This window comes from Pristiophorus japonicus, chromosome 19, assembly GCF_044704955.1.
Source record: "Pristiophorus japonicus isolate sPriJap1 chromosome 19, sPriJap1.hap1, whole genome shotgun sequence".
Lineage (NCBI taxonomy): Eukaryota > Metazoa > Chordata > Chondrichthyes > Pristiophoridae > Pristiophorus > Pristiophorus japonicus.
This window is the reverse complement of record NC_091995.1, coordinates 61812915-61828516: the sequence shown is the minus strand read 5'-3', so window position 1 is coordinate 61828516 and position 15602 is coordinate 61812915. Positions and strand designations below refer to the sequence as shown.

At 46.2% G+C, this 15602-nt stretch overlaps 1 pseudogene; it reads left to right on the top strand.

The window, feature by feature from the left end:
• The window catches only part of LOC139230247 (zinc finger protein 585A-like), a 262521-nt pseudogene extending 251399 nt beyond the window's left edge, over positions 1 to 11122 (top strand).
• The last annotated feature ends 4480 nt before the right edge of the window (positions 11123 to 15602 follow it).

The following is a 15602-nucleotide window of genomic DNA, read 5'->3' as shown; positions in this document are numbered from 1 at the left end:
CTGGGGGAGGGGTGTATTCAGACACTGGTCGAGGGGTGGATTCAGACACTGGGCGAGGGGTTGCTGCTAACTGGCCTACAATTCCCTGTTTTCTCTCTCCCTCCTTTTTTAAAAAGTGGGGTTACATTAGCTACCCTCCAATCCATAGGTACTGATCCAGAGTCCATGGAATTTGGGAAAATGACCACCAATGCATCTACTATTTCTAGAGCCACTTCTCTAACTACTCTGGGATGCAGACTATCAGGCCCTGGGGATTTATCGGCCTTCAGTTCCATCAGTTTTCCGACAACCATTTCCTGACTAATCAGGATTTCCCTCAGTTCCTCCTCCCCACTAGATCCTCGGTCCTTAGTATTTTTGGGAGGTTATTCGTGTCTTTCTTAGTGAAGACAGAACCAAAGTATTTGTTCAATTGGTCTGCCATTTCCTTGTTCCCCATTATGAATTCACCTGATTCTGACTGCAAGGGGACTGCATTAGACTTCACTAATCTTATTCTCTTCACATATCTATAGAAGCTTTTGCAGTCAGTTTTTTATGTTCCCTGCAAGCTTACACTTATATTCTATTTTCGCCCTCCTAATTACACCCTTAGTCCTCCTCTGCTGAATTCTAAATTTCTTCCAGTCCTCAGGTTTGCTGCTTTTACTGGCCAATTTATATGCCACTTCCTTGGATTTAACACTGTCCCTAATTTCCCTTGTTAGCCACGGTTGAGCCACCTTTCCGGTTTTATTTTTATGTCAGACAGGGATGTACAATAGTTGTAATACATCCATGTGATCTTTAAATGTCTGTCATTGCCTATGCACCGTCAACCATTTAAGTATCATTCGCCAGTTTATCCCAGCCAAATCACGTTTCATACCATCGAAGTTTCCTTTAAGTTCAGGACCCTAATCTCTGAGTTAACTGTGTCGCTCTTCACCTTAATGAAGAATTCTATCATATTATGGTGACTCTTTCCCAAGGAGCCAAGCAAGACCAGATTGCTAATTAATCCACTCTCGTTACACAGGACCCAGTCTAGAATGGCCTGCTCTCCAGTTGGTTGTTTGACATATTGGTCCAGAAAACCATCCCTTATACACTCCAGGAAATCCTCCTCCACAGTATTGCTACAAGTTTGGTTAGCCAATCAATATGTAGGCTAAAGTCAGCCATGATAACTGCTGTACCCTTATTGCACGCATCCCTAATTTCCTGTTTGATGCCATCCCCAACCTCCCTAATATTGTTTGGTGGTCTGTACACAACCCCAACTAACGTTTTCTGCCCTTTGGTGTTTCGCAGCTCTACCCATATAGATTCCGCATCATCCCAGCTAATGTCCGTCCTTATTATTGCATTAACCTCCTCTTTAACCATTAATGCTACCCCACCTCCTTGTCCTTTCTGGCTATCCTTCCTGAATATTGAATACCCCTGGATGTTATGATCCCAGCTTTGGTTACCCTGGAGCCATGTCTCTGTAATCCCAATTACATAATATCCGTTAACAGCTATCTGTGCAGTTAATTCGTCCACCTTATTACGGATGCTCCTGGCTTTGAGACTCAGAGCCTTCAGGCTTGTTTTTTTTAACACTCTGTCCTTTTAGAATTATGTTGTAATTTGATCCTTTTTGACACAGAATGAAACCTACAGGCAATTATCAGAAATTGACAGGTACAGGATAAAATCCACGTTCTCGTATCAGAAACTAACATACAGAGTAAAACACTCATCCACATAGAAACATAGAAGATAGGTGCAGGAGTAGGCCATTCAGCCCTTCGAGCCTGCACCACCATTCAATAAGATCATGGCTGATCATTCCTTCAGTACCCCTTTCTTGCTTTCTCTCCATACCCCTTGATCCCTTTAACCGTAAGGACCATATCTAACTCCCTCTTGAATATATCCAATGAACTGGCATCAACAACTTTCTGCGGCAGGGAATTCCACATTCTGAGTGAAGAAGTTTCTCATCATCTCAGTCCTAAATGGCCTACTCCTTATCCTAAGACTATGTTCCCTGGTTCTGGACTTCCCCAACATCGGGAACATTCTTCCTGCATCTAACCTGTCCAGTCCCGTCAGAATCTTATATGTCTCGATGAGATTCCCTCTCATCCTTCTAAACTTCAGTGAATCCAGTTGATCCAGTCTCTCCTCATATCACAGTCCAGCCATCCCTGGAATAAGTCTGGTGAACCTTCGCTGCACTCCCTCAATAGCAAGAACATCCTTCCTCTGATTAGGAGAACAAAACTGAACACAATATTCCAGGTGAGGCCTCACTACGGCCCTGTACAACTGCATTAAGACCTCCCTGCTCCTAAATTCAAATCCCTAAGCTATGAAGGCCAACATACCACTTGCCTTCTTTACCGCCTGCTGTACCTGTGTGCCCACTTTCGGTGACTGATGAACCGTGACACCCAGGTCTCCTTGCATCTCCCCTTTTCCTAATCTGCCGTCATTCAGATTATATTCTGCCTTCGTGTTTTTGCCCCCAAAATGGATAACCTCATATTTATCCACATTACACTGCATCTGCCATGCATTTGCCCACTCACCGAACCTGTCCAAGTCACCCTGCAGCCTCTTAGCGTGCTCCTCACAGCTCACACCATCACCCAGTTTAGTGTCATCTGCAAACTTGGAGATATTACACTCCAGTCCTTCATGTAAATCATTAATGTATATTGTAAAGAGCTGGGGTCCCAGCACTGAGCCCTGCATCACTCCACTAGTTACTGCCTACCATTCTGAAAAGGACACGTTTATCCAGACTCTCTGCTTCCTGTTTGCCAATCAGTTCTCTATCCACGCCAGTACATTGCCCCCAATACCATGCGCTTTTATTTTGCACGCCAATCTCTTGTGCAAGACCTTGTCAAAAGCTTCTTGAAAGTCCAAATACACATCCACTGGTTCTCCCTTGTTCTCTCTGCTAGTTACATCCTCAAAAAATTTCAGAAGGTTCGTCAAGCATGATTTCCCTTTCATAAATCCATGCTGACTTGGTCTGATCCTGTCACTGCTTTCCAAATGCGCTGCTGTTTCATCCTTAATGATCGATTCCAACATTTTCCCCACTACTGATGTCAGGCTAACCAGTCTATAATGGCTCGTTTTCTCTCTCCCTCCTTTTTTTAAAAAGTGATATTACATTAGCTACCCTCCAGTCCATAGGAACTGATCCAAAATCGCTAGACTGTTGGAAAATGATCACCAATGCATCCACTATTTCTAGGGCCACGTCCTTAAGTACTCTGGGATGCAGACTATCAGGCCCCGGGGATTTATCGGCCTTCAATCCCATCAATTTCCCTTGCACAATTTCCCGCCTAATAAGGATATCCTTCTGTTCCTCCTTCTCACTAGACCCACTGTCCCCTAGTACATTCGGAAAGTTATTTGAATCTTTCTTCATGAAGACAGAACCAAAGTATTGGTTCAATTGGTCTGCCATTTCTTTGTTCCTCATTATAAATTCACCTGAATCTGACTGCAAGGGACCGATGTTTGTCTTTACTAATCTTTTTCTCTTCACATATTTGTAGAAGCTTTTGCAGTCAGTTTTTGTGTGCCCTGTTAGCTTCCTCATGTACTCTATTTTTCCCCTCTTAATTAAACCTTTAGTTCTCCTCGGTTGAATTATAAATTTCTCCCAGTCGTCAGGTTTGTTGCTTTTTCTAGCTAATTTATATGCCTCTTCCTTGGCTTTAACACTATCCTTAATTTCCCTTGTTAGCCATGGTTGAGCCACCTTCCCCGTTTTATTTTAACTCCAGACAGGGATGTACAATTGTTGAAGTTTATCCATGTGATCTTTAAATGTTTGCCATTGCTTATCCACCGTCAACCCTTTAAGTATCCTTTGCCAGTCTATTCATACCATCGAAGTTACCTTTCCTTATGTTCAGGACCCTAGTTTCCGAATTAACTTTGTCACGCTCCATCTTAATAAGGAATTCGACCATATTATGGTCACTTTTCCCTAAGGGGCCTCGCACAACAAGATTGCTAATTAGTCCCTTCTCATTACACATCACCCAGTCTAGGATGGCCAGCTCCCTGGTTGGTTCCTCGGCATATTGGTGTAGAAAACCATCCCTAATACATTCCAGGAAATCCTCCTCCACCGCATTGCTACCAGTTAGTTTAGCCCAATCAATATGTAGATTAAAGTCGCCCACGATTACTGCTGTACCTTTATTGCACACATCCTTTATTTCTTGTTTGATGCTGTCCCCAACCTCACTACTATTATTTGGTGTTCTATACAACTCCCACTTGCGTTTTCTGTCCTTTGGAATTCCGTAGCTCCACTCGTACCGACTCCACATCATCCAGGCTAATGTCCTTCCTTACAAACGCATTGATTTCCTCTTTAACCAGCAACATCACCCCGCCTCCTTTTCCTTTCTGTCTATCCTTCCTGAATGCTGAATATCCTTGGATGTTGAGTTCCCAGCCTTGGTCACACTGGAGCCATGTCTCTGTGATGCCAATCACATCGTATCCGTTAGCTGCTATCTGCCCATTTAATTTATCCAACTTATTCCGAATACTCCTCGCATTGAGGCACAGAGCCTTCAGGCTTGTCTTTTTAACACAATTTGCCCCTTTAGAATTTTGTTGTAATGTAGCCCTTTTTGTTTTTTGCCCTCCACTTTTACTATTCTCTTTTCTATCTTTTGCTTCTGTCTCTATTTTATTTCCCTTTGTCTCCCTGCCTAGGTTCTCATCCCCCTGTCATATTGGTTTAACTCCTCCCAAATAGCACTAGCAAACACTCCCCCCAGGACATTGGTTCCGGTCCTGCCCAGTGCAAACCGTCCGGTTTGTACTGGTCCCACCTCTCCCAGAACCGGTTCCAATGTCCGAGGAATTTGAATCCCTCCCTTCTGCACCACTCCTCAAGCCACGTATTCATTTGGGCTATCCTGCAAATCCTACTCTGACTAGTACGTGGCACTGGTAGCAATCCTGATATTATTTTTGAGGTCCTACTTTTTAAATTTAACTCCTAGCTCCCTAAATTTATTTTGTAGGACTACATCCCGTTTTTTACCTATGACATTGGTACCTATATGCACCACGACAACTGGCTATTCACCCTCCGTTTTCAGAATGTTCTGCACCCGCTCCAAGACATCCTTGACCCTTGCACCAATGAGGCAACATACCAGCCTGGAGTCTCGCTTGCGGCCGCAGAAACGCCTATCTATTCCCCTTACAATTGAATCCCCTATCGCTATCGCTCTCCCACTCCTTTTCCTGCCCTCATGTGCAGCAGAGCCAGCCACGGTGCCATGAACTTGGCTGCTGCTGCCCTCCCCTGATGAGTCGTCCCCCTCAACAGTACCCAAAGTGGTGTATCTGCCTTGCAGGGTGATGACCACAGGGGACCCCTGCACTACCTTCCTTGCACTGCTCTTCCTGTTGGTCACCCATTCCCTATCTGGCTGTGTACCCTTTACCTGTCGTAAGACCAACTCACTAAACGTGCTATTCACGTCATGCTCAGCATCGTGGATGCTCCAAAGTGAATCCACCCGCAGCTCCAGTGCGGAAATGCGGTCGGTCAGGAGCTGGAGGTGGACTCTTCCCGCACATGAGTCTTTATAGGCCTCCTCGACTCCGGACTCTCGGTGCTCAACTGCCCAAACTCCTCCTCCGATGAGTCTTTATAGGCCTCCTCGAACCCGGACTCTCGCTGCTCAACTGCCTGAACTCCCCCTCCGACGAGTCTTTATAGGTCTTACCGACCCCGGACTCGCGCTGCTCAACTGCCCGAACTACTCCTCCGACGAGCCTTTATAGGCCTCCTCGACTCCGGACTCGCACTGCTCAACTGTCCGAACTCCTCCTCCGACGAGTCTTTATAGGCCTCACCGACCCCGGACTCGCGCTGCTCAACTGCCTGAACTCCTCCTCCGACAAGCCTTTATAGGCCTCCTCGACCCCGGACATACCAGAGATGCAGAGTCAAATCCACACTTCCATGCCAGACACCCACTATATAAGAAAATAAGAACATAAGAAATAGGAGCTGATGTAGGCCATATGGCCCCTCTAGCCTGCTGCGCCATTTAATACAATCATGGCTGATCCGATCATGGACTCAGATCCACTTCCCTGCCCGCTCCCCATAACCCCTTATTCTCTTATCGGTTAAGACACTATCTATCTCAGTCTTAAATATGTTCAATGTCCCAGCTTCCACAGCTCTCTGAGGCAGCGAATTCCACTGATTTACAACCCTCAGAGAAGAAATTCCTCCACCCCTCAGTTTTAAATAGGGGGGGGCTCTTCTTGTAAGATTATGCCCGCTAGTTCTAGTCTCCGCTATCTGTGGAAACATCCTCTCTGCTACCACCTTGTCAAGCCCCCTCATAATCTTATACATTTCGATAAATCACCTCACATTCATTCTTCTGAATTCAATGAGTGGAGGCCCAACCTCCTCAACCTTTTCTCAACCCTTCATCTCTGGAATCAAACTAGTGAACCTTCTCTCAACTTCCTCCAAAGCAAGTATATCTTTTCGTAAACATGGAAACCAAAACTGGACGCAGTATTCCAGGTGTGGCCTCATCAATAACCTGTATAACTGTAGCAAGATCTCCCTGCTTTTATACTCCAGCCCCTTTGCAATAAAGGCCAAGATTCCATTGGGCTTCCTGATCACTTGCTGTACCTGCATACTAACCTTTTGTGTTTCATGCACAAGTACACCCAAGTCCCGCTGTACTGCAGCATTTTGCAATCATTCTCCATTTAAATAATAACTTGCTCTTTGATTTTTTTTCTGCCATAGTGCATGACCTCACACTTACCAACATTATACTCCATCTGCCAAATTATTGCCCACTCACTTAGCCTATCTGTGTCCTTTTGCAGATTATTTGTGTCCTGCTCACACATTGCTTTTCCTCCCATCTTTGTATCGCTAGCAAACTTGGCTACGTTACAGTCGGTCTCTTCTTCCAAGTCGTTAATATAGATTGTAAATAGTTGGGATCCCAGCACCGATCCCTGTGGCACCCCACTAGTTACTGATTGTAAACCGGAAAAAGAACCATTTACCCCGACACTCTGTTTTCTGTTAGTTAGCCAATCCTCTATCCATGCTAATATATTAACATCAACCAAATGAACTTTTATCTTGTGTAGTAACCTTTTATGTGGCACCTTGTCAAATGCCTTCTGGAAGTCGAAATACACCACACCCACTTTATCCACCCTGTTGGTTACATGCTCAAATAATTCCAGCAAATTTGTCAAATTAACTTCCCCTTCGTAAATCCATGCTGACTCTGCATGACCGAATTATGTTTTTCCAAATGTCGTGCTAATGCTTCTTTAAGAATGAACTCTTCAACATTTTCCCAACCACAGATGTTAGGCTAACTGGTTTATACTTTGCTGCTTTTTGTCTGCCTCCTTTTTAACCGAGCGTGGCTCTCAGTTCCCGGGCAACGGCGAGTGCGGCTCTCAGGCCCCGGGCAACACCGAGTCTGGCTCTCAGGCCCCGGGCAACACCAAGTGTGGCTCTCAGGCCCCAGGCAACACCGAGTGCGGCTCTCGGGCCCCGGGCAACACCAAGTGCGGCTCTCAGGCCGCGGGCAACACCGAGTGCGGCTCTCAGGCCCCGGGCAACGTCTGGTGCGGCTCTCAGTCCCCGGGTAACGTTGGGTGCGGCTCTCAGGACCCGGGTAACGTTGGGTGCGGCTCTCAGTCCCCGGGTAACGTCGGTTGCGGCTCTCAGGACCCGGGTAACGTCGGGTGCGGCTCTCAGGCCCCGGGCAACACCTAGTGCGGCTCTCAGGCCCCGGGCAATACCGAGTGCGGCTCTCGGGCCCTGGGCAACACCGAGTGCAACTCTCAGGCCCCGGGCAACACCGAGTGCAGCTCTCAGGCCCCGGGCAACAGCGAGTGCTGCTCTCAGGCCCTGAGTCAGAGCCGCCCGGCCAGACCCAGCAAACCCCGGGTGCAGTACCTCCCCCACACCAGGAAAACAACAACTTGCGTTTATACAGCAGGCCCAGCAATTCCCAGCCGCTCTGTCAGGGTGGGTGCTGGATGTGGAAGTCGCTCCCTGAGCTGTGTGGGTCTGTTTGTTGCATCAGTTTGAGCTGGAGTGGAGAGGGAGGAGAAGCTGCTGGGTTTCACCCCCAGTAACTTTTGACCCAGTGGGACCAACAATTTCCCATGTGGGACTGTCAAGGGAGATGGGTTGCCTTCCCTGAAGGACAGTACTGACCCAGATGTGTTTTTACGACAATCCGGCAGCTTTCATGGTCACTTTTTTCTAGTGCCGGTCCCACAAATGACCAGAGTCATTAAGCTCAATTTCACAACCTGCCTTTGTGTTTTTGTGGGTTCTCTCTCACGCTCCCTTTTTCCTGTTTGAAATTCATTTTACAGGGTCTTAAAAGGGGAGGGTTTGGTGACTGGAAGCTCAAACCAAACATCACCTCAAGATCTGACAGTCACTCGATCCAATGGGACTGGAATATCATCAGCTTTTGATCATGGAAGTAGAAGGCACTGTTCACAGTGGGGAGAAACTGTACACGTGCTCTGTGTGTGGACAAGGCTTCAGCCAATCATCCAACTTTGAGAGACACAAGCGCAGTCACACTGGGGAGAGACCATGTAAATGTGGGGATTGTGGGAAACAATTCAACTACCCGTCCCAGCTGGAAATACATCGGCGAAGGCACACTGGGGAGAGGCCGTTCACATGCTCCAACTGTGGGAAGGGATTCACTCGGTTATCCCACCTGCTGACACACCAGCGAGTTCTCACTGGGTAGAGGCCGTTCACCTGCTCCGACTGTGGGAAGGGATTCACTGTGTCATCCCACCTGCTGACACACCAGCGAGTTCACACTGGGCAGAGGCCTTTTAAATGTTCTGACTGTGAGAAGAGTTTTAAAAACAAAGAGCATCTGCTGAGACACCAGCGACTTCACACTGGGGAGAGGCCGTTCAGCTGCTCTCAATGTGGAAAGGGATTCACTCGGTCATCCCACCTGCTGACACACCAGCGAGTTCACACTGGGGAGAGGCCGTTCAGCTGCTCTCAATGTGGAAAGGGATTCACTCGGTCATCCCACCTGCTGACACACCAGCGAGTTCACGAGAGGCCGTTCACCTGTTCTGAGTGTGGAAAGAGATTCACTAGCTTATCCGACCTACTGATACACCAGCGAATTCACACTGGGGAGAGGCCGTTCACCTGCTCCGAGTGTGGGAAGAGATTTATTCGGTCATCCGACCTGCTGAGCCACCAGCGAGTTCACAAGTGACTGCAGGGGTTGGATTCTGCTGTTATTGCTGCTGTTAATCACATCCCAGACTGAATCGTGTTCATTCTGACAGTTGGGGTTTATAACTCCTGTAATGTTGATGTTGTTAACTCCTGTAACTGTACTGGAGTTTAATATTTGGGATATAGACACATAAATTAGTCTTGCTTTCAACACTCAGGTGGGAAAGACAAAAATCCACAGCAGAGTGTTTAGCATCACTAGGCTGGAGCTGAGAAAGGACAATCTGGGGGGTGGATCTTACAGGGGGAACAGAACTTCAGCCTGGACACAGTCCTTCAGGGCCACACTAAGATCACCTCATTCTTCTGAACTCCAATGTGTATAGGCCCAACCTAATCAACCTATCTTCATAAGTCAACCCCCTCATCTCAGGAATTAACTCTGGAATTTGCAGCAGACATGAGCAAGGACCTGAGGCTTACTAAATGACACATATTTCATTACAGACAAGGTTACACTGGGTGAAATGTTCAGTTATAACATGAGAACATAAGAAATATGGAGCCGGAGTAGGCCATTTGGCTTCTCGGGCCTGCTCCGCCATTCAATAAGATCATGGCTGTTCTGATCATGGACTCAGTTCCACTTCCCTGTCTGCTCCCCATAATCCTTTACTCCCTTAATCGCTCAAAAATCTGTCTATCTCTGCCTTAAATATATTCAAAGACCCAGCCTCCACAGCTCTTTTGGGCAGAGAATTCCACAGATTTACAACCCTCGGAGAAGAAATTCCTCATCTCAGTTTTAAATGAGTGGCCCCTGATTCTGAGACTATGTCCCCTAGTTTTAGTTGAGTGGAAATATCCTCTCTGCATCCACCTTGTTGAGCCCCCTCATTATCTTATGTTTCGATAAGATCACCTCTCATTCTTCTGAACTCCAATGTGCTTTGGCCCAATCTATCTTCATAAGTCAATCCGCTCATCTCCGGAATCAACCTAATGAACCTTCACTGAACAGCCTCCAATGCAAGTATATCCTTTCATAAATACGGAGACCAAAATACAGAGTCCATTACAGACAAAATGCCGAGCAAACCAGCAGCACACTGGCACCTTAACAGTGTCTCATCGACCTACAGGCTTTTCTTAAGATCGATTTGCTGAGTGGATATAAACTTAAACCAGGTTTGCAGGCGTGATGCTCTATTCACATATTGAAGGTAGAAGAGACGCTGTGGGGTACATGCTAAGTCCAGTAGCTGAAAGTGATTAACAGACTGGGCTTAGTTTTTAGTCAACCCGGGCGTGTTACCAATACCAGCAAAATCGAAGCCCATGGAATAACGGGGACAGTGTCAGCATGGATATGAAAGTGGCTAAGTGACACAGAGTAGTGGTGAACGGTTATTTTTCAGACTGGAGGAAGTGGTGTTCCCCAGGGGTCGGTAGTAGGGCTACTGCTTTTCTTGATCTATATTAATGACTTAGACTTGGGTGTACAGGGCACAATTTCCAAATTTGCAGATGACACAAATCTTGGAAGTATAGTGAACAGTGAGGAGGATAGTGATAGACTTCACAAAAAACATTGACACGCTGGTGGAATGTGCTGACATGTGGCAGATGAAATTTAACGTGGAAAAGTTCAAAAGTGATACATTTTGGTAGGAGGAAAGAGGAGAGGAAATATAAACTAAAGGGTACAATTTTAAAGGGGTGCATGAACAGAGAGACCCAGGAGAATATGTGCACCAATTGCTGAAGGTTGCAGCGCTGGTTGAGAAAGCAGTTACAAAGGCTTATCAGATCGTAGACTTCATGAATAGAGGAATAGAGTACAGAAGTGTGGATATTAGGATGAACCTGCATAAAATACTGGTTCGGCCTTAACTGGAGTATTGTGTCCAATTCTGGGTCATTATCATCATCATAGAAATAAAGAAACATAGAAAATAGGTGCAGGAGTAGGCCATTCAGCCCTTCGAGCCTGCACCACCATTCAATATGATCATGGCTGATCATGCAACTTCAGCACCCCATTCCTGCTTTCTCTCCATACCCCTTGATCTGTTTAGCCTTAAGGGCCACATCTAACTCCCTTTTGAATATAATCTAACGAATTGACCTCAAAAACTTTCTGTGGAAGAGAATTCCACAGGTTCACAACTCTCTGAGTGAAGACGTTTTGCCTCATCTCGGTCCTAAATGTCTTGCCCCTTTTACTTAGACTGTGACCCCTGGCTCTGGACTTCCCCAACATCGGGAACATTATTCCTGCATCTAACCTGTCCAATCGCATCAGAATTTTACATGTTTCTATGAGATCCCCCCTCATTATTCTAAATTCCAGTGAATATAAGCCTAGTCGATCCAGTCTTTCTTCATATGTCAGTCCTGCCATCCCAGGAATCAGTCTGGTGAACCTTCGTTGCACTCCCTCAATAGCAAGAATGCCCTTCCTCAGATTAGGAGACCAAAACTGTACACAATATCAAGATGTGGCCTCACCAAGGCCCTGTACAACAGCAGCAAGACCTCCCTGCTCCTATACTCAAGTCCTGTCGCTACGAAGACTAACATGCCATTTGCCTCCTTCACCACCTGCTGTATCTGCATACCAACTTTCAATGACAGATGTACCATGACACCCAGGTCTCGTTGCACCTCTCCTTTGCCTAATCTGTCACCATTCAGATAATATTCTGCCTCCTTGTTTTTGCCACCAAAATGGATAACTTCACATTTATCCACATTATAACGTGTCCGCCATGCATTTGCCCACTCACCTAACCTGTCCAAGTCACCCTGCAGCCTCTTAGCATCCTCCTCACAGCTCACACTGCCACACAGCTTGGTGTCATCTGCAAACTTGTAGATATTACATTCAATTCCTTCATCCAAATCATTAATGTATATTGTAAATAGCTGGGGTCCCAGCACTGAATCTTGTGACACCCCACTAGTCACTGCCTGCTATTCAGAAAAGGACCCGTTTATTCCTATTCTTTGCTTCCTATCTGCCAACTCGTTCTCTATCCACGTCAATACATTACCCCCAATACCATGTGCTTTAATTTTGCACACTAATCTCTTATGTGGGACCTTGTCAAAAGCCTTTTGAAAGTCCAAATACACCACATCTACTGGTTCGCCCTTGTCCACTCTACTAGTTACATCCTGAAAAACTTCTAGAAGATTTGTCAAGCATGATTTCCGCTTCATAAATCCATGCTGACTTGGACCGATCCTCTCACTGCTTTCAAAATGCGCTGCTATTAAGTCTTTAATAATTGATTGCAACATTTTCCCCACTACTGCTGTCAGGCTAACTGGTCTATAATTCCAGGTTTTCTCTCTCCCTCTTTTTTTAAAAAGTGGGATTACATTCGCTCCCCTCCAAACAACAGGAACTGATCCCGAGTCTATAGAATGTTGGAAAATGACCACCAATACATCCACTATTTCTAGGATCACTTCCTTAAGTACTCTGGGATGCGCACTATAAGACCCTGGGGTTTTATCGGCTTTCAATCACATCAATTTCCCTAACTCAATTCCCTGACTAATAAGGATTTCCTTCAGTTCTTCCTTCTCGCTAGACCCTCAGTCCCACAGTATTTCCGGAAGGTTATTTGTGTCTTTCTTAGTGAAGAAAGAACCAACGTATTTGTTCAATTGCTCCACCATTTCTTTGTTCCCCATTATAAATTCACCTGATTCTGGCTGCAAGGGACCTACATTTGTCTTCACGAATCGTTTTCTCTTCACATATCTATAGAAGCTTTTGCAGTCGTTTTTAATGTTCCCTGCAAGCTTACTCTCATACTCGATTTCCCCCCTCCAAATTATACCCTTTGTCCTTCTCTGCTGAATTCTAAATTTCTCCCAGTCCTCAGGTTTGCTGCTTTTTCTGGCCACTTTATATGCCTCTTCCTTGGATTTAACACTATCCCTAATTGCCCTTGTTCACCACAGTTGAGCCAACTTCACCATTTTATTTTTACGCCAGACAGGGATGTACAATTGTTGACGTTCATTCATGTGATCTTAACTGTCTGCCTTTGTCTATCTACTGTCAACCCTTTAAGTATCATTTGCCAGTCTATTCTAGCCAATTAACGTCTCATACCATCGAAGTTACCTTTCTTTAAGTTCGCGACCCTAGTATCTGAATTAACTGTGTCACTCTCCATTTAATGAAGAATTCTACCATATTATGGTCACGCTTCCCCAAGGGGCCTCGCACAACATGATTGCTAATTAATCCTCTCTCATTACACAAGACCCAGTCTAGGATGGCCGGCTCTCTAGTTCATTCGTCGACATATTGGTCTCGAAAACCATCCCTTATACACTTCTAGAAATCTTCCTCCATCGTGTTGTAACCAGTTTGGTTAGCCCAATCTATACATAGATTAAAGTCATTCATGATAACTGCTGTACCTTTATTACACGCATCCCTAATTTCCTGGTTGATGCCATCCCCAATCTCACCACTACTGTTTGGTGGTCTGCACACAAATCCCACTAGCCTTTTCTGTACTTTGGTTTCTGCAGCTCTATCCATACAGTTTCGACATCCAAGCTAATGTCCTTCCTTACTATTGCATTAATCTCCTCTTTAACCAACAACGCTACCCCACCTCCTTTTCCTTTCTGTCTATCCTTCCTGAATATTGAATACCCCTGGATGTGGAGTTCACAGCCTTGGTCGTCCTGGAGCCATGTCTCAATAATCCCATTTGCATCATATCCGTTAACAACTATCTGCACAGTTAATTCATCGACCTTATCACGAATGCTCCTCGCATTGAAACGCAGAGCCTTCAGGCTTGATTTTTTAACACTCTTTTTCCTTTCGGAATTATGTTGTAATGTGGCCCTTTATGATTTTTGCCTTTGATTTCTCTGCCCTCCACCTTTCTTTATCTCCTTTCTACCTTTTGCTTCTGCCCCCATTTTTCTTCCATCTGTCTCCCTTAATAGATTCCCATCCCACTGCCATATTAGTTTAACACCTCCCCAACAGCGCTAGCAAACATTCCCCTTAGGACATTGGTTCCGGTCCTGCCCAGGTGCAGACTGTCCGGTTTGTACTGATCCCACCTCCTCCAGAAACGGCTCCAATGTCCCAGGAAGTTGAATCCCTCCCTCTTGTACCACTCCTCAAGCCATGCATTCTTCGTAACTCTCCTGATAGTTCTACTCCATCTAGCACGTGGCACTGGTAGATTACTACCTTTGAGGTCCAACTTTTTAATTTAACTCCTAGCTCCCTAAATCCAGCTTGTAGGACCTCATCCCATTGTTTAGCTTTATCATTGGTACCTATATGCACCACGACAACTGGCTGTTCACCCTCCCTCTCCAAAATGTCCTGCAGCCGCTCCGAGACATCCTTGACCCTTGCACCAAGCAGGAAACATACTATCCTGGAGTCTCGATTGCGGCCGTAGAAACGTCTATCTCTTCCCCTTACAATAAAATCCCCTACCACCATAGCTCTCCCACTCTTTTTCCTGCCTTGCTGTGCAGCAGAGCCACCCATGGTGCCATGAACTTGGCTGCTGCTGCCCTCCCCTGAAGAACCATCTCCCCTAACAGTGCCCAAAACGGTGTATCTGTTTTGGAGGGAGATTACCACAGGGGACCCCTGCACTATCTTCCTTCCACTGCTCTGCCTGATGGTCACCCATTCCCTATCTGCCTGAGTAACCTTTACCTGTGATGTGACCAACTCACTAAACATGCTATTCACGACATCCTCAGCATTGTGGATGCTCCAGAGTGAATCCATTCACAGCTCCAGTGCCACAATGCGGTCTGTCAGGAGCTGTAGCTGGATACTCTTCCTGCACACATAGTAGTCAGGGACACCGGAAGCATCCACATAGCACAGGAGGAGCATGACACGGGTCTGGGCTCCCTGCCATGACTTAACCTCTGAATTAATTTAATTTGGCAACAATGACAAGGTTTCTTGTTGCTAAGGAAATAAAAAGAAAAAGATTAAATACTTACCAATCCACCAGCCAATCACTTACCCGCTTGACTGTGACGTCACACTTCAATTTCTTTTTACTTCTTTGTTTACCTTCTGCCCCTGCACCAGCTGGCCTCCTCCAAGCTGCCACCACTCCCACACGTTGCCGCCACCCTTTATCCTCCTGTGCCGCCTGCTCTCGCGATGCTGGCCTCCTCCAATCTGCCACCGCTCCCTACTTGCTGCCACCACCCTTTATCCTCCTGCGCCGCCCGCTCTCGCGATGCTGGCCTTCTCTGATCTGCCACCACTCCCACTCGCTGCCACCGCTCCCACTCG